A 26,744-nucleotide genomic window follows, 5' to 3' on the forward strand; every position below is an offset into this window, starting at 1 on the left:
CTAAACCTTTTCGCCCACCGAGATACTGTTGAGTCAATATTGTTACCTTCTGAGCAGGCCCCACTCACAGTCCTTTCTCACCTCCCCGGGGTGCTGGGCAACACGTCCCCCTCAGGCAACACAAACCAGCAGAGCTTCTGCCGAGTGAGAGCCTAGTGCAGTGTCAAATGTTCCTACTGGCCCAAGTTCCAACGGCTTCCCTCGCTAAGGAGCTTCTCACAGCCCAGTACGCCCGTCTAGAACAGGCCCGGTTACAGGTTCAGATTCCCTACAGAGTGCACGGCTCTGAGCCACCTTTCAGTCCTATAAAGCCAGTGCAGAGCTAGTAAAACACCCACACGAATTAAATACAAACAGTGGAACTTTGACTGGATAACAAGATGTCCACATATATTTGTTTACATGGACCCTGGTTACAGTTTCCAAGGTGCATTTTACTTCAAAGGCACATTATCGTATTTTGATGCTCACTTCTTTCGCTGCTTCTACCTCTAACATCTTTGGTTCATTAATAAGGTAAAAAAAAAGACATTACTGGATAGAAAATGCAGTTCCCATTACTTATATTTTGTTATTTTCTTTTCCCCAGAAGTAAAATTGTTTTTATCTGTAATTTGGCCCAGTTTGCAAGGTTTGCTTTTTCTCTATGGAGCCCACTCCCATTCATTCTTCCTTTGGTGACATCTTCATTAATTAGCGTAAATCCTTCTTTCCAAATGCTGCTCTCTCCCCTTGTGTAGCCTCCTACCACATTTCCTCAAGTAAAATCTGGCACACTTAACACACAGGCTCATCTTAATTTCAAACAAAAGGACCTAATCTACTACAGTTCTTTGATCACCCACCTAGCGTAGCGATTAGTTTCCATGGAGCTGTGATGCCATTTCTCAAGAGATCTTCCACTCTCCAAGCAGGGAGGCAGCCTTGCATTGCCGTCACTCTTTGCACACCATTATTCACTCAGACAGCCTGATGTAAAAGGTACTGCTCCGAGAATGGGTTCCCTCCTTTTCCTCTTTCAAGAAAACACCCTCTTTAATCTGTTGCCATTGATGGTTTGGAAGAGGAATGCTCTTCCCTGGGATGCAGAGCGGTGGAGCAGCAGGAGCACCCATGAGCTAGATAAGACTTTGTTCAAAAGCAATAAAATAACTCTGCACTTATTGTCTCCGATAGTCTGCCGTGAATACGAGAGCCGTTTTCATTATAAACTAATTAACCATGAATAGCTGTCAGACTCTCACTCTATCCATCTCAATCATTTAGCACTAGCTCTGCTCGGCGCTAATGCCAAGATTGGTTTCCAGTGGCTCCAAACACAATGCCTTGTTGCCACAGAGACAAAGGCCAGACGAGACCCCCAGATCAAGCCATCAACACCCCCTTGCTCCCCCACACTGAGCCCAATAACCAACACTGGATCACAGCATTACAGCGCTCAGGATGTGCCACAGGCAGAGAACAGGAGGGCCAAGGGGCGCCAAGGCCCCGGCAATGACAGGGAAATGATTAAATGAGATGCCCCCAGATAATCCTTGCAAGTGACCCGCACCCTGCACTGCAGAGGAAGGCAAAAAAAACCAAGACCACTGCCAGTCTGACCTGGGGAAAGATTCCTTCCCAAGCCCACACGTGGCGATCAATTAGACCCTGAGTTTGTGAGCGAGGACCAGCCAGAACAAGCACCTGAGAAAGAGAATGCTCAGTGCCCACCCTGTCCAGCGTCCCATCTCCAGCCAGGGAGGCCAAACTTCCTCCCCCAGAATACTTTGGTGTGGGGGCAAGGAATCCCTCCCTGGCCCCTGCAGGTGGCCAGCTGAAGCCCTGAAGCTTGAGCTCTAGAAATGTAAGACATGAACTGGAAGGGACACCTAGGGCTGCTGAGCCCTGCCCTCCACCATCACAAGCAACACTGTCATACAATCCCACTCATCAATTTGTCCATTTCTTTTATAACTAATCAAGTTGTTTGTCTGACAGCTCCTACTGGCAGGCTATTCCAGAACCTCACCCCCCTGTTGCTTAGACACCATCTTCTCATTTCCAGCCTAAATGTTTTCCTGACCAGTTTATACCACTTCTTGAGCTTGAATAACTCTTCACCCTCACTGGCATTTACCCCCGTGACGTATTTATAGAGAACGAGCATATCCCCTCTTTGTGCTAGGCTAAACAAGCCAAGCTCTTCCAGTCTCTGCTCATAAGATAGGTCCTCCATTCCCCTATCATCCAAGTAGCTCTTCTCAGCACCTGTTCCACTTTGAAATCCTCTTTCCCAAACACAGGTAATATGGGTTGAACAGGAATGACCGAACTGTACCCAGTACTCCAGATGAGGTCTTCCCAGTGCCCTGTACAATGGCTGTCTCTACTGGAAATACCTCACAGGATACCTCCTAGGATCGCATCTGCTTTTTTCACAGCCGCATTATATTGGTGCCTCAGAGTCATCCTGTAATGGACCCACATACCCAGGTCTCTCTCTTCCTCTCCCACTTCCAACCAATGAGCCCACAGCTTGCAGCAAAACTTCTGACTATTTGACCCTAAGCATATGACCTTACACTTTGTACTACTGAATTTCATCCCACTTCTGTCACTCCAGGCTTCAAGGTCATCCAGCTTTTCCTGTCTAATAATCCGATCCTCTCATGTATTGATGGTACCTCCCAGCTTTGTACCATCAGGAAATTTCATTAGCGCTCTCCTCCGTTTTCTGTCAAGCTCATTAATAATAATATTGACTAAGACTGGTCCCAAGACAGATCCTTGAGGAACCCCACTAGTACCCTCCCTCCAGTCTGACAGTTCACCTTTTGGCACAATCCATTGCCTTCTCCCCTTTAGCCAGATCCTTATCCACTTCACAATACTCGGACTGATCCCTATCTGCTGTCGTTTAACTAATAATTTCCCATGTGGTACCATGTCAAATGCTTTACTGAGTCCAAGTATATTAGATCTACTGCAGTGGTTCTCGGCCAGTGGTACGTGAACCCCTGGGGGTATGCAGAGATATTTCACGGGGTACATCAGCTCATCTAGATATTTGTCAACATGCTATATATAAAGCACGATCGAAATTGATACAAACTAAAACTTCATACAGACAGTGACTTGTTTATACGGCTCTGTAACGGGGTTCACTCACCCCTCCGGCACCTACTTGTGGCTGTCCCAGGGATTAGCTCTGGTAGCCAGTGCACCCTACTCTGGTGGTGCTTCACCACTCACCTCTTCTGTTCCTGGACCTACATCCCTCCGAGGACCGCGGTGTCCCCGTCAGTGACACAGACCCCCAGCTGTGTCATGCTCTGTGTCCCTCCTTTCCAAAAGACGTCTTTGCAATCCCTGCCCGGCCACTTCTCTCAGTGGTGACTGCAGTCTGTCTAGCCACTTCCCCAGTGGCAAGGAAGGGGGGAGGGGAGGAGGACCCAGGCCTGCCCACTACTCTGGGTCCCAGCCCAGGGACCCTGTAGAAGGCCATTGTTTGCTGGGCCACTTCTGAGTCCTCAGTACATTTCCCTGGGCCACTTCCCTGCAGGCCCAGCACCCTCTTTGCCCTTCCTCAGGGCCTCAGCCTGCAGGGCAGCCAGTCCTCCTCCCTCCTCGAGCTCCAGGTGACTGAAGCTGCTGTGCCCTGCAGCCCTTCTTATATGGGCCTGCCCGGCCCTGATTGGCTGCTCCTAGCAGCTCTTCTCTGATTGGCTGCCTCCTGCACAGCCTCCCAAGGACTGTATTAGCCCCTTAGAGCCCAGTGTCGGGCAGGCGCCGCATCACATGCTCTATATACTATACACTGAAATGTAGGTACAGTGTTTGCATTCTAACTGGTTGATTTTATAATTACATGGTAAAAATGAGAAAGTCAGCCATTTTTCAGTACTAGTGTGGCTGTGGCACTTTGGCATTTTTTTAGGTGATTTTTTGTAAGCAAGTTTTTTTTTTTGTGAGAAACTTGGGGGGGGGCACACACAAAAAGACTCTGAAAAGGGGTAGAGTAGTCTGGAAAGGTTGAGATCCCCTGATCTACTGCATTTCTTCTCTAAAAAAAAAAATTTTCTTTTTTTCTCAAAGTAGATGACATACACATACATTTTTTATTTTTTTAAAAAAAAAAAAAAAAAAAAAAAAAAAAATAGATAATATATAGCTACTGCCTCCTATCCCCTCCCCAGGCACTAGCAAAAAAGAAAAATTAGAAAGGGGCAGGTTTTGTTTGTTGTTCTGATGATTGAAATCTATAGGTGTAGGTGTGGTTGGGTGGTGGGGACTGGGGCCTAACAGTCCATTCACCCACAGCGCCTTTTGACCTTTCTTCTCTCTCTCTCTTTTTCTCTCTGCCTGCCTTTTAATTTTGTAATCAGAAAACCATTTAATCCCATTCACTTCTGACTCTCTCAGACTACATCAGATGTAATAGGAGCTAAGTACCAGGCAGGAGTTCAGGGCAGGGAGTTAATAACAGGATATTTCTGGCTGGAATGCCTAGGAAATGAAAGCAAAGGCTATTTTTCTTTTTTTCCTGTTTTTTTTGACTTTTGTTTTGTCTGTGTTGTTGTCGTTGCACAGAGCGTTAGCATGGGACACACTGTACATGTACAGTGTTTGGTATGTTGTTGTGTTCCAAATCCAGAAGCGTTAGCCCAGTGAGAAGCGGAGGGGGCACAGAGAGGGGGGGGAGGGAGAGCAAGAAGCTCAAGCTTGCAGGCAGTGTTCTCTTCACATGTGTAGGAGTGTGTAATTCATTCTTCTGAATTCTTTGAAAAAAGCTCTTCCCCCCACCCTTTGACCCACTGGGATAAGCAGGGCTGAGGATTCTAGCAAGCAGTTTTAGCAGCTTAGCACATTGTTACAAACCTGCAGTGTGGTGGCCATTAAAGAATCTTGCAAATGCAAAAGCATATCTGCATATATTTTAATTGCGCTGGTGTGCAGGATTTATTGGCTTCTTAATTCACAGTGCTACAGTGGAATGCAACAGTTCTATCCAAACACCATATTCACGGCATCCTTTTCAGTTGGACAACATAAATTCTACCCAAGAACTGGGGCAAATAAACCCCTCAGCTCCTGTGAACCTTTGTCTGGGAGCTTCTTTCTAACTAGCTCCACGGGTTTGCTTTGCAGGGCAAGCCCAGGTATGTCCAGAAGGCTTGTGATGACACGTGAGCCACAGTGAAAAAAATCCAGCTGTGCCACCGAGTGGCCAGGAAATTCAAACTGCTGCTAGCAATGTACAGTAGAGCTACAGCATTACGGCCACCTGGGAATGGAGGTTGTTCGTAACTCTGAAATATTTGTAGCTCTGAACAAAACATTATGGTGGTTCTTTCAAAAGTTTACAACTGAACATTGACTGAAAGCCGCTTTGAAACTTTACTTTGTAGAAGAAAAATGCTGCTTTTAACAATCTTAATTTAAATGAAAGAAGCACAGACACTGTTTCCTTACCTTGTCAAATCTTTCTTTTAAACTTTTTTAAAATAGTTTACATTTAACCTGGTGTTCTCCTGTAGCAGCTGTTGGCAAAGGTAAAAGACTAAAGGGAATGGATAGAGTAGGATCCAGCACCATGATCCCATCAGGAGCATCACATTAATTCTTCAATGGTAGCTAAGGCTTTGTCTATACTGATAACTGAAGGATAAAACTTTTGTCATTCAGAGGTGCTAAAAAAAGCCATATCAGCACAGTCATGTCGCTAAGAGATGCATCTTGTAGACAAAGCCTAAGTGAGGCTATAGTCGTGGGCTGAGAAAGAGAAGTAGCATGCAATGAGCAACCACCATGCTGAACACCATCACCTTGGGAGTTTCTAAAACAGACAAGACAGAGCACGGTACCAGCATCATTTAAACTCAAAGAGTAACAGAGGGTTTAAGAGAAGGAAACAGACTAGATTAAGCCATGAAAGGTTCACAAATAAATCTAATTAAGAGTGTCATATTCTGAGTTCCTCAGGCTTTGTAAATCCCAGACGGGCACTTTCAACACTAAACTACTATTTCGTGGCTCAGTAATTGAACACACTGCAGACTTGCAGACATGAGGTCTGATCACAGCCCCTTGCATTCAGCAGAAATACACCCTTCAGCTTCACGGGGCATTGGACCAGGCCAGGGGAACCACTGTGCACCAGTCAAAGCAATTTTGCTCAGCAGGTAAGTTCTGTTAGGCTCATCCTAGCTTTAGCTATGAATCAGAAATACTTTTTGGTGGAGATTACCACCACTTCACAGACATTTAAGCAACATGCAGCACTGAGTCCAACCAGCCAGTGATATTAATCATGTAATATTGGGAACTATCCCGTTTAACCAGCTTTTCAACTGCTGAAGATGCTCAAGCCCCAGAGCCATTTAAAATACAAACTTGACCCAACAGCACACGCTCAATACTGGCAAATTTCAAACAGGTGCAGCCCATGCACTGATGGTGCGGTTAGAGGGGGCACACTCATCCACTGCTTCAAAGTCACTTCTAGAACAGTCTCAACTTGCATGGTGCTAAAAGGCAGCAGTGAAACATGCCAGCTCCTCGTGATCTCTGTAGACCAGGTGAAGGAGATCCAATTTGCATTCTATGCAATAAAATCTGAAGATAGTATAAGAATATGGAATTGCTGCATAAGTTCAGCTCCTAGATCTGGTATCCCGCCACTTAGAGGAAGGAGAAAAACCCACCATGCATCTCACCACCTCTGCATAGGGTGACCAGACAGCAAGTGTGAAAATCGGGACGGGGTGGGGGGTAATAGGAGCCTATATAAGAAAAAGACCCAACATCGGGACTGTCCCTATAAAATCAGGACATCTGGTCACCCTGCCTCTGCAGGATTATTCATGACAGAAGAAATCCTTCCCTTGCCTCCACAGCTTACTACTCAGAAAGACGGACCTGTCAGTGTACGTGTGCTAATGGCCCCTGCTTCCCATTAAAAACAGAGGACTCTAGCGTCGAGATGCTGTAATGTTACCCTGCACTCAGAACAGAAATAACCTGTGGTGTGTCTATTAAGAAATGGTGGTAACTGAGGAAATGCAGCCACTGCCTAGGAAGATGCTGTTAATGTTCAGAAGGCCCCAGGAGGCCTGCAGGGGACAGGCATTATACAAGTATCAACACATTATTGATCACAGTTTGAAGTTAAACATGCAAGTTGCTGCTGCCTTTGTACCCCTTGCTCCCACCCCTCCTCACCCCCCCCCAAAAAAAACACTTGTCAATTAGAAAGGGGGAATCTTTGCTATAAATTAACATATGGAAGTACAGAAATAAACTGTAATTAACTACAATGAAAGCAACAAGCATGCTGTGCCGTGAATCTGCTGACAGCCTGCAAACACACAATAGGAAGCTGTAATGTTTTATGACATTAATGTAGTTATTGAATCCCTGATGGTGTCAAGTCGTCAATGCAATGGACCATCAAACAACTTGCTATTACCAATTATCCTAATTAGCTAACACTTCTTGGGCCAGATTCTCTCTAATGGACTCTGGTGGTGGGACATCAAGTTGCAGTTTATAGCTCCCTCATTCTCAAGTGCAGCTGCCCTGGTCCCAACATAAATTAGAGCAGTCTCTAGGCTGCTCTAACTTTTGTCAGCTGGCTCTGGCCTCTAAGGGAACCATAGACCAGCTGAGAATTGGTGGACAGCAGGTGTGCTCTCCCCTTACACACCGGGCAGGAGTGACTGGAGTAAGGAGCCGGTTTGGCTAGCTTTACCCAAGCCAAAAGATTCCCCTCAAAGTTCTGAGGTGTGCAGTTGCAGTGAGCAGCACATAGGGACATAAGCATTGCCAGACTGGATCAGACTTGAGGTTCATCTTATCCAGGGTTCTTCTCCCACAACGGTCAAAGCCAGAGTCTTCAGAGGAAGATGCAAGAGCCCTGCAGTAGCAGATGTGGGATAATCTGCTCCTGATCTTCAGTAGCCAAAGACTTGGGGCTGTCTCCAAGAGTATGCTTTCATTTCTAGATATCAGTTGCAGTAATCAAGCCTGGCTCACCATGGCCAGGTCTGCCTTGGATAGGACGGGATACGGTCTCCTGGCCAGATGCAGATGGAAATGGGGAGGATTTTGCAACTGTGAATATTTGGGCACCTAGTATCACCCAGGATCCTGGGGCTATGGACCAACTTAGTCTGCAAACAGTTGCCCTCACTAAAATGGGAATGTGAGAAAGCTCATTTTTCTAAGTGCTTCCCACAAGCATCACCAGCCAACTGCTCTTCATCAGGCTGCTTATAGTGAGCTAACTTCTAGCTCTTCAAATTCAGCCTTGAATCCGGGAGTCAAGCTGGGTGTTATTCTCATTCAGCACTATCACAGTTCAGCACAACTGCACCTGTATTGCCGTTCCATGGTCCCTCAAGGGCGTCCCTATAGGCTCCCAGCTCATTAGCCATCACCTCTCTTGGGTAGATCCCCTTGTCTCTCCCCCTCCTGACCTGTTTATTCCAGACTGCCCAGTTCCCTACCTTACCCTGTGATATTCCCTGCAAGCCAGACTGCCTAAACAAGCCAGCATGTGTGCCTTGCTTTCTCGCCAGAGGCTACGACCAGCTGTAATTGCCAGCAGTCACAAGTCATCGCACAGCTTTCTAAGCAAGCACATTTATTCTAAAGGTGAAAGCATTACAGAGAAAACATACTAAAGACAATAAGAGAACCTATGTGTATGCTAAACAGCTTACCAGAGGTCACCCCCAGCCTCAGGCGCTGGCCGATGTCAGTCCTTTCAACAAGGACTGGGCCATCAGAAAGAAGACTCTGTCCATTTGCTGATCAGAAGGAAAGCCCTGAGTCAGTTTAAACTCATGCTATTTATCCAAAGGTGCTTCCTTTGTCTGTTGGTCTCTGGAGAATCTAGTTGGAACTAGTATATGTGAGCCTCTCCGGGGGGTGGTACCTTATCGGGAGGCTACAACCCAGTCAATTTGCCTTAATCTCCATCCACTGTTTTTAGTTCCTGTAGGAGCTGTGGGAGCCTTCCCCGCCCATAGCAGAACACAATCAGACACAACACATGTATGTAAAACAATGGACCCCAAAGATACTGCATGGGGTTGCAATATTTGTCACATCTCCCCCCTAAAGAAGTTACACAGAATCCTGGCCCACAATAATATACAAACTTAATTCCATAAGGTCTTTCAAGGATACTGCAGGAAATTGCTATATCTGTCCCAATCACCATCGGTAACACAGGTTTTGCAGGCAAAATTAACCACTTAACAACACCTGTGCAGTGCCATTGCTTTCAGTGTGGAACATAGCAATCAAGTCTGTTCATGATGCACAAGGAAAAACAGAACCCAACTCACTATCTTCAGGTTTGTCTACACTCAAGACAGGCTAACGTCAGAGGAATTTTCAAGTGAGAACAGGCACACTGCGTTATAACACTTGATCAACACTGAGTGGCTGTTTTAGCAGGCAACAAATTGTGCTAAATCAAGCTGTGACAGACCAGCCAATTCAAGCTGAAAACACCATGCTTGAGTTAAGGGTTTGTGTGTGTGGAAAGGATTTGAGTTAGGGGCAACACAGGTTATGACGTGAGTTAATCTGCACTGAAGAGTTAGTTGCATCAGCTTTCCAAGGATAACTGAAGTAAAAAAGCTGTAGAAATTTATTTTTGTCACTAAAATGAGCAGCTGTGACTCTCAACAAATCCAAGGAAAAGATCAAGTATGAAGTATACGTATTTTTACATAATGAGACTCATGAGTGATAGGTGTACTTTTAAAAAATGCCACACGAATAGAAATGAAAGCTATTTCAATCTAGATTACGAAAGCAGAGCTGGGTCTGATTTGAAGGTTAAGGTTCTAGTCTAGATCAGAACTTTTCCAAAGTTCTAACAGGAGGGCTTGATTTCACCCCCACTCTCTAAGAGGCACAGCTTTAGGAAATTTGTTTTAATATTAATTTTGACAGATTGAAAAATTACCCTACCTGGTTTCTGTAGATTTTATGGATCATTAATTTCATCTCTTTTCATTATGTTGTCCTGAGATGAACCATCACTAAGTTAAATGAACATTGTGAAAAATTATTATAACCTCATCTGTGTTCCCTTCCATGCCCACCCTCCTCCCTTCTCAGAAGATTTCTAACTGGGGAGAACCTTCATTTTATGCAACTCATGACAAATCCCTTACGCACTTTACATTCTCTGGGGACTCGACTCATCCCTTTTATATGTAATGTGATTTCAGAGGCCACAAGATGGTTTCTTTTTTAAATACCACAAGTGCCAAATGCACATTAGAGATTGACTACCAATCCTGATAGAAAAGACAAGAATTTGAAGGTTTAAAATCTTCCAATTTGTTGCACTCCTATAAATTGGCTAAATCAATCCAAATCTTCTTCAACTAATACCATGTTTGTGTGTGTGCATAAATATACACATGCATACACACAACATATGTTCCAAGTTTGAGCCCAGCTCATATGTTTATGGTTGACAGACCATTCACTACTGTAGAGTGATGCAAAAACATACCACAAGTAAAATGATCACAAAAATACATACCTTATAAATCACAGTGCCTGAAAATAATCTCTACAAAAGTGTAACCTTTCACAGCCTAAAGCTCACAGCACTTCCTCTAAATGCTACAACATACAACTCTCCACTCACACTCCCAAAAGGAAGCCTTTTAAGTGCAGTGTTGAAATCGCCCCACCTACAACTTACTCAAAGCCTTGGCAGTATCCCTTAGAATTCTGCCCTTTTCCTTTCCCGTTTGCATATCTCACCTTTAAAGTACATCAGAAATATCTAAAAATAGAGGGAGGAAAAACAGAATGTGGCAACGCTGGTGATTCAGTCACTTCAGTGTTTGTGCTCCTGCGAACAGTTATAAAATCCTCTCTCTGCCTCCCCCCCCTTCCCAAACTGACTTTCAGTGAGACTTGGGCTCCTAAATCACTTAGGTATTTTTGAAAATTTTACCCCACCACAGGACAAAAGCCAATAACGGAGCTCCTTCTGCCTTACCCGGTATTATTTCTACAGATTTTACATACAAGGAAACGAAGGACCAATAAGGGAAAGTGACGTGCCCAATGCCACCCAGCAGTCAGGGGAAGAGTCCCAGAAGGCCTGCTCTCAGTGTGGTGCCCAGGGCCTTCATCTCCCACTGAAATCAACAAGATGCAGCTGGCTCTGCTGTCTCCACTCTTCCAAGGGAAGTGAATGTTTGCACAGGGTCAGGTCTCCTGTTGCTGGGTTAACAGCCAGGCAGAGCCAGAAGACTCATCCCCAAAGCCGAAGGGAGCAAGTGTTAGGAAGGTTGTGTTGCAATGAAACTGTCACCATTACACCCAGCAGCGAGAGCAGGCTGCAGGTTTTGTCTGACAGATGAATTACAAGCCCTCAACCGGCCATGAACCATCTCCACTGTACAAAGCACTAAGAACACTGCACCAAGAAAACAGACCAACAGCTGCCGACTGTTACCTTTGGAGCAATAAAACTCTCATTGTATCAGAAGGGCAGACGACTCCTCCCAGGGCGGATTAGACACTAGCAGAACAGGCCCGTGTCAAGAGCCCCTGTCTGGCAGGAAGCCACACGCCCAGCAATTGTGCCTCAGCATCTCCTCCCCGATGTGTAGCTGCGCTGGCTCTGCAGGGCAAACGCTGCCTACAGGACTCTCTGCAGGTGTGATCCATGCACAGCGAGCAGAGGGACCTGGGGGCACCACTTCCATCGCTGCACGCAGCCCAGCAGCAGTGGGTCCTGCTCTCACACCCCCAGAGAGAGCCGCTGAGGGGAGCCAGAGGGAGAGCAGTGCTGGGGCAGGCCTCAGGGAACCAGAGAGATGCTGAAGGGTAGAGGGGATCAGGGTCGCCAGACGACGGAGGGGAACCAGGGCAGCCAAGGGAGGGATTTGGTGCAAAGGCTATGCAGGAACTCTTGGAAAAGAAGGGAATAAAAGGAGGATGGAGATAGGAGGAGGAAGAGAGGGGCAGGGAGGAGTCATTCTCTGGGATAACCGGTAGGTGGTTCCATGCCGCTGGACAGACTGGGGGAGCAGCACCCTTCCAGGGGGAAAGGGGCTGGGACCCCGGCAGGATTTCTGACAAGCTGAAAAGCACTTTTCTCACTTCTCGTCTCACTCATTGATACAGGAAATAACCGACCATCTCCCAGCCTGTGCACACAAGCCCCAGCAGCTGGGTGCAGCCAGAGAGATGGACCACCGGGAGCAGTGCCCTGCACTGTACCTGCTCGAGCTGTCCCTGGCAGATGGTTTCAATGGTGGCAGAGATGGACTCTACACCCCCCCACAAGTTGTGGGGAGAAGGCTGCCAGGGCAGGGCTCTCCAGCGCAGCTTGGGGAGAGCTGGGCACCTGGGCTGGGGAAGGATTTACAGCCCATTGTCCTAGGAATGGGACATGTCCGCAGAACGATCAGCACCTCACGCAGTCAACAAGACTCCTGCAAGCCAGATATTTAAATCTACTAACTGCAGCCTGATACCAAGCACACACTTCACACACCGAGACCACAAGCATGGCCGGGGTCAGAATGGAACCGCACGGCCACCTTTTAGTAACGCAGTTACTGCTCAGAACAGCAGCCTCCAGAGGTTCCCCATGGAGAACACCTGCCCCCAACTAACCCCTCCTTGGGGCCTGCTTCCGAAGCTAGGCCTCAGAGCAACTGGCCAGCTACTAACTCTAGGCTGCAAGGCCACTGCTGACAGCTGATATTTAGTGATGTGAAAAACAAGACTCTGCAGTGAGGTGGAAGCATCACGTTGTGCCCCTGGTATCTATATCAATGTCTAATTGTGAGCGCCCTTGTCCCTCCCTGCCCATCCCTCTTACACCAAGGATTCACAAAAATTTGGTGGTTTTGGTGACAGAGAAAAAATATTCCCTTCTCACTCATTCATGAATGACATCACGAGTCACTCACACACTGAAAACATACCTGTGAAAACATTCCTCGGCTGTTCTCAGTGGTGGCAGATGACAGAACAAGGAGGAATGGTCTCAAGTTGCAGTGGGGGAGGTCTAGGTTGGCTATTAGGAAACACTATTTCACTAGGAGGGTGGTGAAGCACTGGAATGGGTTCGCTAGGGAGGTGGTGGAATCTCCTTCCTTAGAGGTGTTTAAGGTCAGGCTTGACAAAGCCCTGGCTGGGATGATTTAGTTGGGGTTGGTCCTGCTTTGAGCAGAGGGTTGGACTAGATGACCTCCTGAGGTCTCTGCTAACCCTGAGATTCTAAGATTCTATGAATTTATGTAGCAATGGTGTTTGCAGGATACAATGACAGGACCCTTTCTCCTCCCGTATCCCTCTCTCAAACGACCAGAGGTCAGTGTCTCTACATTCAAAAAATAAGCTGAAAAAATAGCAGCTGCATCCCTTCTATGCTGTCTGTCTTACAAACTTCAGTGGACTTCGGTAAGTAACATACCTTGACAAGTTTTGTCTGATAAACAGACATGATGTGCTACTGTACTTGTAGTACATAATAAAAGCTAAATTAGGATAATGTCTGTAAACATCAAAGAAGAAAAATTACTGCAAAAATTTGGTTGCAATTATATTTTATACCTCTCTGTAAAGAACTCCATCTCTGGCAGCCACACGCCTTTCCTCACAATGAGGAATTAAATGCCGCCATGCTTTAAATAGAACAGATGGCTTTGTTTATATCTGAAAATGTCCAAATGGTAAAATGCTTTCCTCCTCTTGGGCAAAGAAGATTTATCAGAAACCTTTATTGCCATGTCTTAGGAGACAATGTAGTGGAGATCATGAACAACAAAAACAAAGCCAGCTGCCAGGTTCCCTGATAAAATAGTTTGTATTGCATCTTCAAGAAATCAGATCTAAAAAGAATATCCCTGTCATGAATAGTTAGTAAAGGGTTAAAACATAGTACCTGGTAGGCACCTGACCTGAGGACCAATCAGGGAAGAGAATTTGAAACTCCTAGGAGGGAACTTTTTCCCTCTGTTTCTGTGTGTGTTGTTCTTAGCCGTTTGGAGTTGCAAGAGTCCAGACGATTTAATCAAGTCTCTACAAGTTCCACCTTTCTGAACTAATTTCTTCTAGCCAAGATAGTGAGTATTAGAAAGATACGCTGTGTCTCAAACTAATAATCCTATGTTTGCAATTCTGTGTGTTTGTTATTGATTATTCTTAATTCTGCTTGTATTGTTGTACTGAGAACGAGAGAGGATTCTCTCCAGAACTTAGCAAGGTTATACCCTATGAGTGTCCAGCTTGGGCTCATAGAGATTCTGTATTTTCTTGTTTTTCTTTTAATAAATTCTTCTATAAAGATTTGATTAAATCCCTTCTACTGTGGATACAGGGGGAGGGAGCTAAGAGACACTCTCTCGGTGGTGAGACGGCTTATCTCCGGGCAGAGAAGGGAGGGGGAAGAGAGAGTTCCTCCTGGGTTTGATTCAAGCAGTTTGAATCAGGTATCTCTTTCCAGGACTAGGGAAGGGGAGGGGGAGGTAAGTCCCTCTTTGTGTTGAGTCGGTGTATCTCTTTCCAGTGGCTAGGAGAGAGGGAGGGGGGAAGGTTCCTCCTCTGTGAGTTGATCTGTGTTCCCCAGGGAGTGTCTTTGGAGGGAGACAGGGGGAAAACAGGGGTGTCCCGGCCCACGTAATTGACCGAGGTGGTGGCAGCAAAAGGGAGACCTACCCTAGGATTTTGGGGTGGGGGAAGATATGCGGGTCCTCACCTTGAAACCCCCCAGTTTCAAGTGAGGGTAGACTCTGACAATCCCTGTTGTTTCAAAGTAGTTAGTTCCTTTCTCCGATCAGTTCCTATTTGCTGTAGAGAAAAGAGAAATGCAGCAGGCTGTCAAGCAGTGTTCTTGTTTGTATTAATAATCTAATGGTTCTGATTAGAATTCAGGAGTTGGCAACCTATTGCTCAGCTCTTCAGCACTGACAGTCTAGAACGTGCACTGCTAAATGCTGATTAACAGCAGTATTGCAATTAAACACTGGAAATCCCACAAGGGCAAAAACGAGCAATCAGAAGTACTAGAGCGCTCTAAACCTGCAGAAAAATGTGAGCAGATATAAATGTGCTAAAATAGCAACACTTGGGTAAACTAGTGAAGATGCCATGCTTTCTTATGCCTAAAATTTACTGAAGTGGTTTAAGCGAGACATTCAGTGCACAGAAGCCAAAGATACACTTTGCAGAATCTCCGTTTTCAGAACTTGTTTTAAGGCACACAAGGAATTAGAGAAACCCCTGAAACTAGAACTAGCCTGTGATGAAGAAGGCACTATAAAGTCTATTCAATTAACTATGAACTACAAGAATTACTACATCCCAGAAGGAATAATAATATTATTTTATATTATTTTTAACAACAGACATCTTCATCCTGAACCATTAAGATCAAATTATTCTTTTTTTTTTTTAACTCTGTATCCAAAGGAAACAGCAGCTCAGTTTTGCAATGCTAAGAAAGAGAACGTCCTGACAATCGGGCAGCTGCCTTACAGGCTTCCTCTGATCAGTGTGGTGTTTCTCCATCCAATAAGCCATGTCCCTGGCAGAATGAGCCCCAAAATAGGAACAGAGATGCATCAATGAGCTACCTGCCCACAATGGGATTCTTCCACCCACCTGAAGGACACCAGAGCCCTTTTAATGCCGCGGGGAGCAAGCTGGGCCTTGTATAGGTGACATTTTTATTTCAGTAGAAAGAAATGAGGCTGCCAAAGATCATCATAAAGTCACCAGGCCTCCTGTGCAGCCTGGAATGGTGTAGATCAGGGGTCGGCAACCTACATCACGCGTGCCAAAGGTGGCACGGGAGCCGATTTTTCATGGCACGCAGGGTGGGCTGAGCTGCTCAGCCCACCACCGCTCTGGGGTTCCCGCTGCTGGCCACTTGCCAGCCGGGGTCCCCCCTGCCGCAGCCCCACTCAATACCCGCTGCTGACCTGGGGGAAGGAACCCCAGGCTGGCAGCAGGCTGAGACCCCAGCTGGCAGGATCCGGTGATGGAAAGCCCAGAGCTCTGGCGGTCAGCCCACCGCTGCTCTGGGGTTCTGGCTGCTGGCCCCTTGCCAGCCAGGGTACCCTCAGCCCCACTCACCTTGCTTCCCATTGGAGTTCCAGCGCAGGCCCCATGCCAGACAGGGTCCAGGCCTCCGGCCCTGCTCAGCCCTACCAGCCACCAGCTCCACTCACCTCAGCTGCGGATCAGGGGTTCCAGCCGCTGACCTCCTGTCAGCCGGTTATCAACTTATAACTCAGAAGCCTGTGGGCAGCTTAAAGTATCTAAATAGGTGCCACCAGACATTGGAAAACTCAGCTAGGAAAAGCAAGGGCAAGGATCACACTAAACTAATAAGATCTGCATTTTAATTTAATTTTAAATAAAGCTTATGAAACATTTTGAAAACCTTGTTTACTTTACATATAACAGTAGTTTGGTTATATATTATAGACTTATAGAGAGACCTTCTAAAAAACGTTAAAATGTATTACTGGCACGCAAAGCCTTAAATTAGAGTGTATACATGAAGACTCGGCACAGCACTGCCGAAAGGTTGCCGACCCCTGGTGTAGATAGAAACTATGGCCTGGGGCACTTCCCAGGGGTTGAAATGCAAGTGGTCCGAAGGCTTAGGACTGGAAAGGAATTGACAGCTTTGGTGGAACTCAAGGTCAAAGCTGGGGCACAGCAGAGCTGGTCTCTGCATCTCCTCATCTAGGGAGTTGAATAGAAGGATCTACAAATGATGCATCAGAATTCCCCACTCACATCACCTTCCCATCAAAGAGACCATCATGAGAAGGAAGCGGTTATGCCAAAGGAGGACAGGCAACTGGTGTCCTATGCGGCATGGCCTTATCTCAGCCACTAATACCTCAGCGCAGAGATAAAAACATGCAAAGCCTTTTGGCACTGCTGATGCTTCTTGTGTCTAGTAATGAGATCTGTCAGCCATTGAAATTGTTTACTTGAGCATGTTTTTAAGAGATGCAGCCTGAAGATAGAGATTAATACACCTTGTTGGGGTTGCGTGTTCTCTGGTTCTAAACTGAATGAATGTTCTGCATGGGGGTATGGGAGGGGATGAAAAGTCAATGGTAATTATTAGTCATTACTAGTTTGCCACCCAAACTCCGAATTCTTACCATGCAGTAGTTACAGATGGTAACAGCTCAATCAGATGCAGTTTTCATGGAGCTTTCAATGGGTAAAATATAATCCAAATACTTTTGTTTTTCACCTTTACAATGTGCAGCTGTACAGGTGACTGAGAAGTGCAACATATGCACTATTGCCGAACTGCTACCGAAGTCCTTCAGTGGGAGTTTAGCCTACTGTATATAACCCACTGTATATAAAGGATGAGAATTACTCAAGCAAACATATTCAAGACTATCTTGTATTCTGAAAGATTCAGCACCTAGATTTAACTCTCTCTTTCCACAAGAGGTCACAATAAGAGAAAATACAATGGCAGTTACAGAAGTGTCAGAAAACAACTATCTTCGTGATGTCACATTGGAAGCGGAAAGCTAATTAAAAAGTGATTTTTTTAATGTAAATGTCTAATGCACTAAATGCAATCAGCATAAAAAATGGGATCAATATAAATCCAATGAACTTTGGAGGTTCTATTGATGTAATGCCATAAAGTATTCTGGAGTTTAAATTCTATTCATTCTGAGTATAGTGACCTTTTGAAATGCAATAAGAAAAGTAGATCAAATGTGTCTTTAAAACTGATTACTTTTGAAAGCCCAAAATACAAGTGCTATAAATCAGAGCACAGCTATAAAATGACTTCAGCATCTCAGAGAACATTTTTCCATTGACATATCCACATTTTAAATAGTTTCTCAGCATTGAAATCTTCCCCATATATTTGTTGCAGACACAGTGACCTCTCACTTAGCTTTAAGTATCTGTAAACACAGGGTACATTACAGGAAAGGAAAGGAAAAGATCCCTTTCTTTACCGTCCTTTTTCCACTAACCACAGCTGAGTCAGAGAATACACTCTCTTCTAGCTGGACAGAAGGACAATAGGAAAATTGTTTTACCAATAGTAATGAAGATCTGAGTCTAAGGAAAATGCAAGTGTTTCAATATTTTTCTGTCAAGCAGAGGCCTGGAAGAGCTCTGCGTAAAAATACTGCATTACATTACATTGGCTCCCCACTGTACTTATTCTAAATGGAGTGATTTTCTTCCCAATGTGGCTTTTTAGTGAAGTCTTATTTATTCATCTTACACAGATAAGAAAAATAACACATTTCAGCATGGTAACATTTGGTTTGATCACAAATACAGACCCAGGTCCTTAGGGAAGGGGAAGTCCAGGGGATTTCTGATTGAGCAAGGACCTAAAAAGGAGTGCAGAATTTAAGCCACAGGATCCTGAGAGACTGTTAGAAAGTACAGTGCTGCAGTGGTGACAAGCAAAGCAAGAAATAGAAACACAAATCAGTGTAATAATGTGAAAACTATATATCTACAATTGTAGCAAGTGACACCCAAGACCACTTAGAAGGGAAGAGATTTGAAAAAAACAATGTTTTTGCAGTTCACTTGTGCATATGATAGTATTGTGTGTAAAGTCAGTTTCACTGGGTATGTCTACACTACAGGATTATTCCGATTTTACATAAACCGGTTTTGTAAAACAGATTGTATAAAGTCGAGTGCACACGGCCACACTAAGCACATTAATTCGGTGGTGTGCATCCATGTACTGAGGCTAGTGTCGATTTCCGGAGCGTTGCACTGTGGGTAGCTATTCCGTAGCTATCCCATAGTTCCCACAGTCTCCCCTGCCCATTGGAATTCTGGGTTGAGATCCCAATGCAAAAACAGTGTCACAGGTGATTCTGGGTAAATGTCGTCACTCAATCCTTCCTCCGGGAAAGCAATGGCAGACAATCATTTTGCGCCCTTTTTCCCGGGATTGCCCTGGCAGACGCCATAGCACAGCAACCATAGAGCCTGTTTTGCCTTTTGTCACTGTCACCATGTGTGTACTGGATGCTGCTGACAGACGCAGTACTGCAGTGCTACACAGCAGCATTCATTTGCCTTTGCAAGATAGCAGAGACGGTTACCAGTCATATTGCACCGTCTGCCATTGTAAATTGGCGATGAGATGACGGTTATCAGTCGTTCTGTACCGTCTGCTGCTATCATGGGTGCTCCTGGCTGGCCTCGCTGAGGTCGTCCGGGGGCACATAGGCAAAAATGGGAATGACTCCCTGGGTCATTCCCTTCCTATGTTTTGTCTAAAACTAGAGTCAGTCCAGCCTAGAATATGGGGCAAATGTACTAGAGAACTAGCGAGCACAGCCGCTCCGTGTCAGAGCCCCAGAGATCCCGCAGAAATTATGAGCTGCATGCCATTCTAGGGGGTGCCCCTGCAACACCCCACCCGTTGCTTCCCTCCTCCCCCAACCCTCCTGGGCTACCGTGGCAGTGTCCCCCCATTTGTGTGATGAAGTAATAAAGAATGCAGGAATAAGAAACACTGACTTTTTAGTGAGATAAAATGAGGGGGAGGAAGCCTCCAGCTGCTATGATAGTCCAGGCAGTACATAATGTTTTCTTTAGACATGACGGGGGGGGCTGACAGAGCTCAGCCCCCAGTTGCTATGATGAGGATGGTTACCAGCCATTCTGTACCATCTGCTGGGAATGACCAGGAGTCATTCCTATTTTTACCCAGGTGCCCCCGGCTGACCTCACCGAGGCCAGCCAGGAGCACTCACGGGCTGATGACGAGGACGGATACCAGTCCTTCTGCACTGTACCGTCTGCCACCAGGGAGGGGAGGGGAGAGGATGCTGCTGTTTAGCGCTCCAGCACCCCGTCTACCAGCAGCATGCAGTAGACATAGGGTGACATTGAAAAAAGGTGAGAAACGATTTTTTCCCTTTTCTTTCGGGGTGGGGGGAAGGGTGTAAATTGACAACATACACCCTTCAGGCACTGGGAGCCCAGCCAAGAATGCAAATGCTTTTCGGAGACTGCGGGGACTGTGGGATAGCTGGAGTCCTCAGTCCCCCCTCCCTCCCTCCCATTGATTCTTTGGCTTTCCGTTACGCTTCTCACATAGCACTGTGCTGAGTCCCTGCTGTGGCCTCTGTCTATCATAGCCTGGAGATTTTTTCAAATGCTTTGTCATTTCGTCTTCTGGAACGGAGCTCTGATAGAACAGATTTGTCTCCCCATACAGCGATCAGATCCAGTATCTCCCGTACGGTCCATGCTGGAGCTCTTTTTGGATTTGGGACTGCATCGCCGCCTGTGCTGATCAGAGCTCCACGCTGGGCAAACAAGAAATGAAATTCAAAAGTTCACGGGGCTTTTCCTGTCTACCTGGCCAGTGCATCCGAGTTCAGATTGCTGTCCAGAGTGGTCACAATGGTGCACTGTGGGATAGCTCCCGGAGGCCAATACCGTCGATTTGCAGCCACACTAACCCTAATCCAACATGGCAATACCGATTTCAGCGCTACTCCTCTCATCGGGGAGGAGTACAGAAACTGGTTTAAAGAGCCCTTTATATCGATATAAAGGGCCTCATTGTGTGGACGGGTGCAGGGTTAAATCGGTATAACGCTGCTAAATTCGGTTTAAACGCGTAGCGTAGACCAGGCCACTGTTTCTCCTGGCAGGTGAGTTCAGGGACGGAGGGAGGGTGGGGTAACGACTTTTAGTTCTTTAAAAGAATGACAATTTCAAATTGATGGTGCCCTTTGGAGGTGAAAAGGAAGGAAGGATATTGGCACAGCTTCAGGAGCGGGGATTCTCCTGTGTTCATACTTACTCATATCATCCAGCAGTGGGAGCAAGTTACTGCACGTCAGAACTTGAGGCAGCAAAGTCTTCTGTGCCACACACCCTCTGACCTTGGGCCTGATTTTCAGTGTTGGTGAGAATTCACTGCTTCCATTGAACTCAAAGGGAGCTGCAAGTGCTCCATAAGTGAATCTGGCCACGCCCTGTGTGTAGCTAAGTTTGCCCATGTGCAGAATGGGTACAGCTCATCTTAGCTCTTTCATAGGGGAGTTGTGCGGGTTAGATTATTAATGTACTTCTAGAGCCTGGGATAGAAAGCTGGTGTGTCACTAGAAAGCACGCTGATTATTATCAGGAGCATGAGTACAAATAAAGTAGCAGCTTTAAAAGGCTCAGGGTATTACAACGGCCTCCCTTTGCTCCCTTTCCCTTGTCTGTTAAAACAAACAAATGTCAGTGTCCAGCAGGGTTTCATTCAGACATGAGAGGAAGAACAGAGGAAACAGGAAACAGGAGGTTTGGAGACGTTAATGACACTGTGCAAGTAGGAGAAGGTACAAAGGCTGACGAGGAAAGTTATTTATGCTCTGAACAGTTCAGTTTAGTTTCAGTTTAAAAGAGCCAGTCAGCTATTGTTACTCAGGATCTGCTTGTTCAGAAGCCTTCAGGCTCTTCCAGTCCTTGTTAGATGTTCACATGATACTTTTTAAAGGGCCTTCTGCAGGAGTTACTCTCACACTGACTATAGGGAACTATGCTGGTAGAAAAAGCACTTCTAAGACATCAGAAAAGTGAGTATTTAGACATCCCTTTAAAATACAAAGACATCGCTGCTGATGCAATTAGTGTTCTTGGGAGCAGGGATGGCTTGCGATCTGTTTTCAGATCACACTCACTCTGAATGTCCAAAGCCATTAGAGAGATTCATGGAGTTCTAGAAATCAGGCTGTTCTTGCAGAAGCAAGATGGCGTGTGTGTGGTTTCAAGGACTTTCTATACATATCTCTGGCATCCCTCTGATAAAAACCATTCCAGGCAGACTGTTACTGTATTTTATTCAGATGCTATAAAAGTACTGTTTGCTATTCGAACAAGGGCTCGGAGGAAGAGAGATTAGCTTTGTTCTGCATCAATTATACAGTCTTCCTTCCATTTTCATGCATAACTTGTTTATTTGAATGTTCTTTATTTGAATAATAACCATAGTGAGCTCCTGAAACTGGAGTAAACTGATAGGAAATCTTAGGGCAATTAATCAATTGCAGCGGATAGCTCATGAGGATTTTTAGTGTTACTTTTCCATACGTTTTGAACCTTATAAAACTAGAAAGAACGCACAAGTAATGCATATAGCTCTGGCTTCCCACTCAGTGTCAAAATCAAGCCTTAATGCAGATGTTTCCATTTGCAACGAATGGCAGGGGGTGACATAATGAGAGGGTAGAAGACACATTTCCTTATCCTGTTTTCTCCCCTTTCATTTTGCCCCATCCTGATGTCACTCCTCTTTGCCAGGCAAATTGACCACCATAAAAATTCAGTTCATGCTCAGCATATGCTTGGCAGGATGACCAGCCACTCACAATACAGGAAAAGCAAGACAGGCAGAAAGACAGCTCCACATCACCACTCAGTGCACCTTCTATCAGGAAATGCTTTTGAAAAGGACGATGCAGCAGGTAACACAAGATCTTCTAGACTGAGGCCAAGGCTGAACACATGGAGACTCTTGGAGCCAATAGCAGAACAGTCAGGGGAAGGCATCTGCAGTGCACAAGTTTGATACCCTGAGTTCTAATTTGCAAAAGTGCTGAGCACTCACAGGTGCAACTGAAATCAACTGGAATTGAGGTTTGAACATAGAAAGTGCTCTGAAAAAACACATCCCAGGCATCCTGAGGGCACCCAAATTAGTGGATACTTTTGACCTTAATCTCAGTCTCAGTTCCCTATCTGTAAAAAGAGGGTGTTTGTGAAGCACTCAGGTACTACATTGATGGGTGCCCCAGAAAAACCCATGAGGAAATTAATCCTTCTGTCTTTACAGCAGGGGTTGACTAGTGTGCGGTAAAAAAGGCCCAGGGTTACACACTGAACAAGGAGTAAACAAAACATTGAGTAGCTGCTCATAAAGTGAGCACCAAATGAGACAGGGTTGTGTGGGGAAAATAGCATACGACCATGCAATTCAAGTCTGTATCATCATGCGTATGCACAAGGCGGCCAAATTAAGGTTGCACAGGCAGGCTTATTTCTGGTATTTCCTAGCTTCTCCGTGCTTCCCCGTAATGACAGTCCTTTCAGTTTACTTTCTGTGTATGCGCATACTGAGCGTGTAGAGCACTCCTTTAACAAAGGCTCTGTGCCCCAGGGACAGCTGCAGCTCTCCCTCCCTCTGAACGGAGCCGCGCAGTGGTGATGCTCACCCCACACAATGACTCCTGAGTGCTCTGCTCCACACCCACGTCGAGATTCACCCCGTGCTCAGCTCAGGAGGGTGCCATGCAGGCGGATGTTAATCCAGACACTACTGACCACCCCATGCTGGACAAACCTAGGGGGAGGATCCAGGCCTAGGCACTAAAGTTACGGTGCTCCACGGCAGCCCGGAGGAGAACCAGCACCACAAACAGGGGTGACTCTGAAGTTTGCCCGTTCTTGCCACTCCATGGGCGAAGAGCAGCCCTCCCATCATCTTCTCCCAGTCAATCTCAAACGCCCCATGCACACTCCTAGTCTGACCTCCAGCACACCACAGGCCAGGGCACTTCCCGAGGCAATTCCTGCTGGGACTAGTGCAGACCTCTTAGAAAAACATCCAGTGACCGAGAATCCCCCCAGCCCCTGGTAACTCGTTCCAGTGGGGAAGTGCTGTTTGTTAGGTGTCATTCTCCGCATTGTATTGTATCATTTGGAGCAGTGTCTGAAGAACATAACGAGCTCCTTGTGGTTCAAGCCACGTCTTTCTGTTCTTTATGGTAATGCTTAGGTACCCTAAGGGAGATCATGGCCCCACTGTGCTGTACATGCAGAGTAAGCAGCCACCCATCTCGCAGAGCTTTCCTTGAAACAGGCAAGAGGTGAGCCAAAGGAAATAATATCATCCCCATGTTACAGGTAAGATACTGAGGCACAGAGATTAAGCAACTTGCCCAAGGTTGCCCTGGCAATCTGTGGCAGAGCTAGGAATTAAATCACGATCTCCTGAGTCTCAGTCCAGGGCTTCAACCACAAGATGGTCCTCCCCCCTCTGAATACAGCCCCGAACATGCTGATTGCACTCACTGTTCTCCAGACCTCCTCACTGTATTTAGAATGCAGCTCTGGCTGTACAGCGTAGTGCGCTTCAGGTACGCTACACTTAAAGAGCTGCAGCGGCGCCACTGTGGCGCTTCAGCAGACGCCCACTGTAGTGACAGGAGGGGCTGTCCCAACGCTGTAATTATCCCCCTCCCAAAGCATTGTCTACACAGCTCAGCTCAGTGACATCTCCAAGGGGTGTCCATTTTTCACAGACCTGAGAGACAGAGCGATGCTGATGTACACCTCCACTGCAGACCAGCCCTTAGTATTCCTCATTCTACTAAGTTGTATCAGAGATTTGAGTCTACAAGCTCTCAAAAAACTCAAACGTGGAACCAAATTCAAAGCAAAGAGAGAAGGTCAAAAAGAAAACCTTTCCAAACCCTCCACACCTGCAGGGCTGGGAACATCCTCCCTGTGGCCACAGCGCGAGGCCAGACTGTGGGAAACGTGTCAGAGACACGATATGGTTTCTGCACAGCTAGAGAAAGGTGTGAAAGGTTTGAAAAACCCTCGATTTTTAAAAGATATAAAGTAAAAATTTTCCAAAACCATCAATTCACTTGGATAGGTTTTACTCTCTCTGTTGTACAAGGAAATGGTGATATGAGGCTTGACACAGAGGGCAACCCTTTTGAAAGGTGATTTTTATCTTAATAGTCTGTACTTGAGCTTAAGGTGAGAAACTGCCGACATTGCTGCAGTATTACAGAAAACTGCAGGTCTGGTCACTTAGTAACAGCAGCTAGTCAATTTAATCAGCAGGGTGAAAGTGATGAGGCATCGTGAATTTACAACAGAAAACAAACGATGCAACTGTGTTTGAAGCAAGAGGTGTTGCCCCCTGCCTCATCTATAAAGAAAAAAAAGAGAGAGAGAAACTAAGGGTATCAGAATCTGAGTAATATTTTTCTCAAGGAGCTGTACCCTTCCAGAGTAAGGTACTACTTTGTGAGTAAGAGAATCAGAATCTGGCCATAATTAGCGTGGAAGCACATATGGGTTAATTAGACAGGGAATGAAATAAAGATATGGGCATTAGAGGAGCGTGAGTAAATGGAACTAGTGAAGCACTTAGACAGACAAGACAAACAGGAGAAGAGATGGGCACAGAAATATGGGGTGGAAGAGCCAACGAGAAGCCAAGACCCAGGACATCTTTTAAAAGGGCTTTCAAAAGGCTACACCAAATATAGCCAGTTCAAATTCCTGCACAAATGGGTGTGTGGGGAAATGTCTAAATATTGCCTACACATGGAAATGAAATTGTGAACAATAATTGCTGATGTTATCAACATTCATTCTCTGTGATACTTTTAATCAAAATTTTGATCACAATCATTTTTGACATTTTTTTGATTTCCAAAACCCAGATCTCAATATGCAAATGATTTGGAAAACTATTCTGATAAAATAAAATATTGTGTATCACTATTTTAAGATGTGTCCCAAAATAAGATTCCTCTCCAGGACTGTCTCTCTCGTCCTCACTGCATAGCTCATTCCCACTAACCGTTGTAAGCATTCAGTCCAGCGCATTCTCCTCCCTGGGGACATTTGATTTTCCAGCTATCCCCACAAAATAAGTTCCTCATCCTGTTCGTTTCTTTGCAGACGTTGTGAGCCTGATCCTGGCCTCCAATGGCAGGGGGACTGGGCACTGTGAGAACTGTGGGTCTGAAACACTGCGCCACCTCCTTCACGCTGGTCCTTGGCTCTGCCCGTGGCTGGTTGCTAGCTGAGCGCTCAGTGGGGCACACTAGCACGGTAAGGTTGTGGCCACACAGTGCTCTGGAGCCCATGGCTGGGACAGAGCCTCCCAATCCAGGCCAACAGCCTCAGGCCAGCGGGGCTTGCGCTCGGGCTGGAGTTTGGGCTCTGATACCTAGACAGGGGGATGGACTTGAGAGCTGAACCCCAACCTCAGAGCTACGGATACAGCGCTGGCATGAGCCCCATTAGCCCAAGTCTGTCGAGCCCGGGTGGCAGGCTCCATCCTCGAAGGGTTCCGGGAACGGCTTCGGGGCCTGCGGACCAGTGACTGGTATCAGCACCGTCATTACCTGCAGACATCGTTCACAAGTTTCATTATGATGCGCCTGCCTGTGTTGTTAGCCATGCACGCACCAGGCACCCGGACAGTTCACCAATTAAAATATCATCCAGTATTATGTCCAACCCTGATATTCTATGATAAAATACCTTGTACAGAAACTGGAGTATGTTTGGATGTTTAATAAATCCTTACATTTATTACCTTAAAATAAACTAAGGAGAAATATTACCAAGATGTAAATGTGAAAAGAACATGATTCACGGAAGGACACCTTTAGCAAGACTGCATCACCTAATAAACCCATTTCTAGAAGAATGTGCCAGTTCAGATTTCACATATGATTGAATACATTTAATGTATTCATTAATTTGATAACTTCAGCTGTTTCAGTTTCAGCTTTTTACCATCCATAACATTGTTAATATAGGTCTTTCAAAGTACTATACAAACATAAAAGTATTTACCTGAACTTGGATATAATTTCTGAACTGTCCTAAATATAAGAGAGTCTGGAAAATTTTAAGAGGCACTAATACATTTTTGACATTCCAGAAATAATTAATTGTTATCAACA

General features: G+C 45.8%; 1 protein-coding gene across 5 annotated transcripts in view; it reads right to left on the reverse strand.

Moving 5' to 3' along the window:
- The window catches only part of HTR2C (5-hydroxytryptamine receptor 2C), a 653,091-nt gene that overhangs the window by 446,781 nt on the left and 179,566 nt on the right, over positions 1-26,744 (reverse strand). The gene's annotated exons all lie outside the window — the stretch shown is intronic.

This window comes from Mauremys reevesii, linkage group 9 (assembly GCF_016161935.1).
Source record: "Mauremys reevesii isolate NIE-2019 linkage group 9, ASM1616193v1, whole genome shotgun sequence".
NCBI classification, from domain to species: Eukaryota; Metazoa; Chordata; order Testudines; family Geoemydidae; genus Mauremys; species Mauremys reevesii.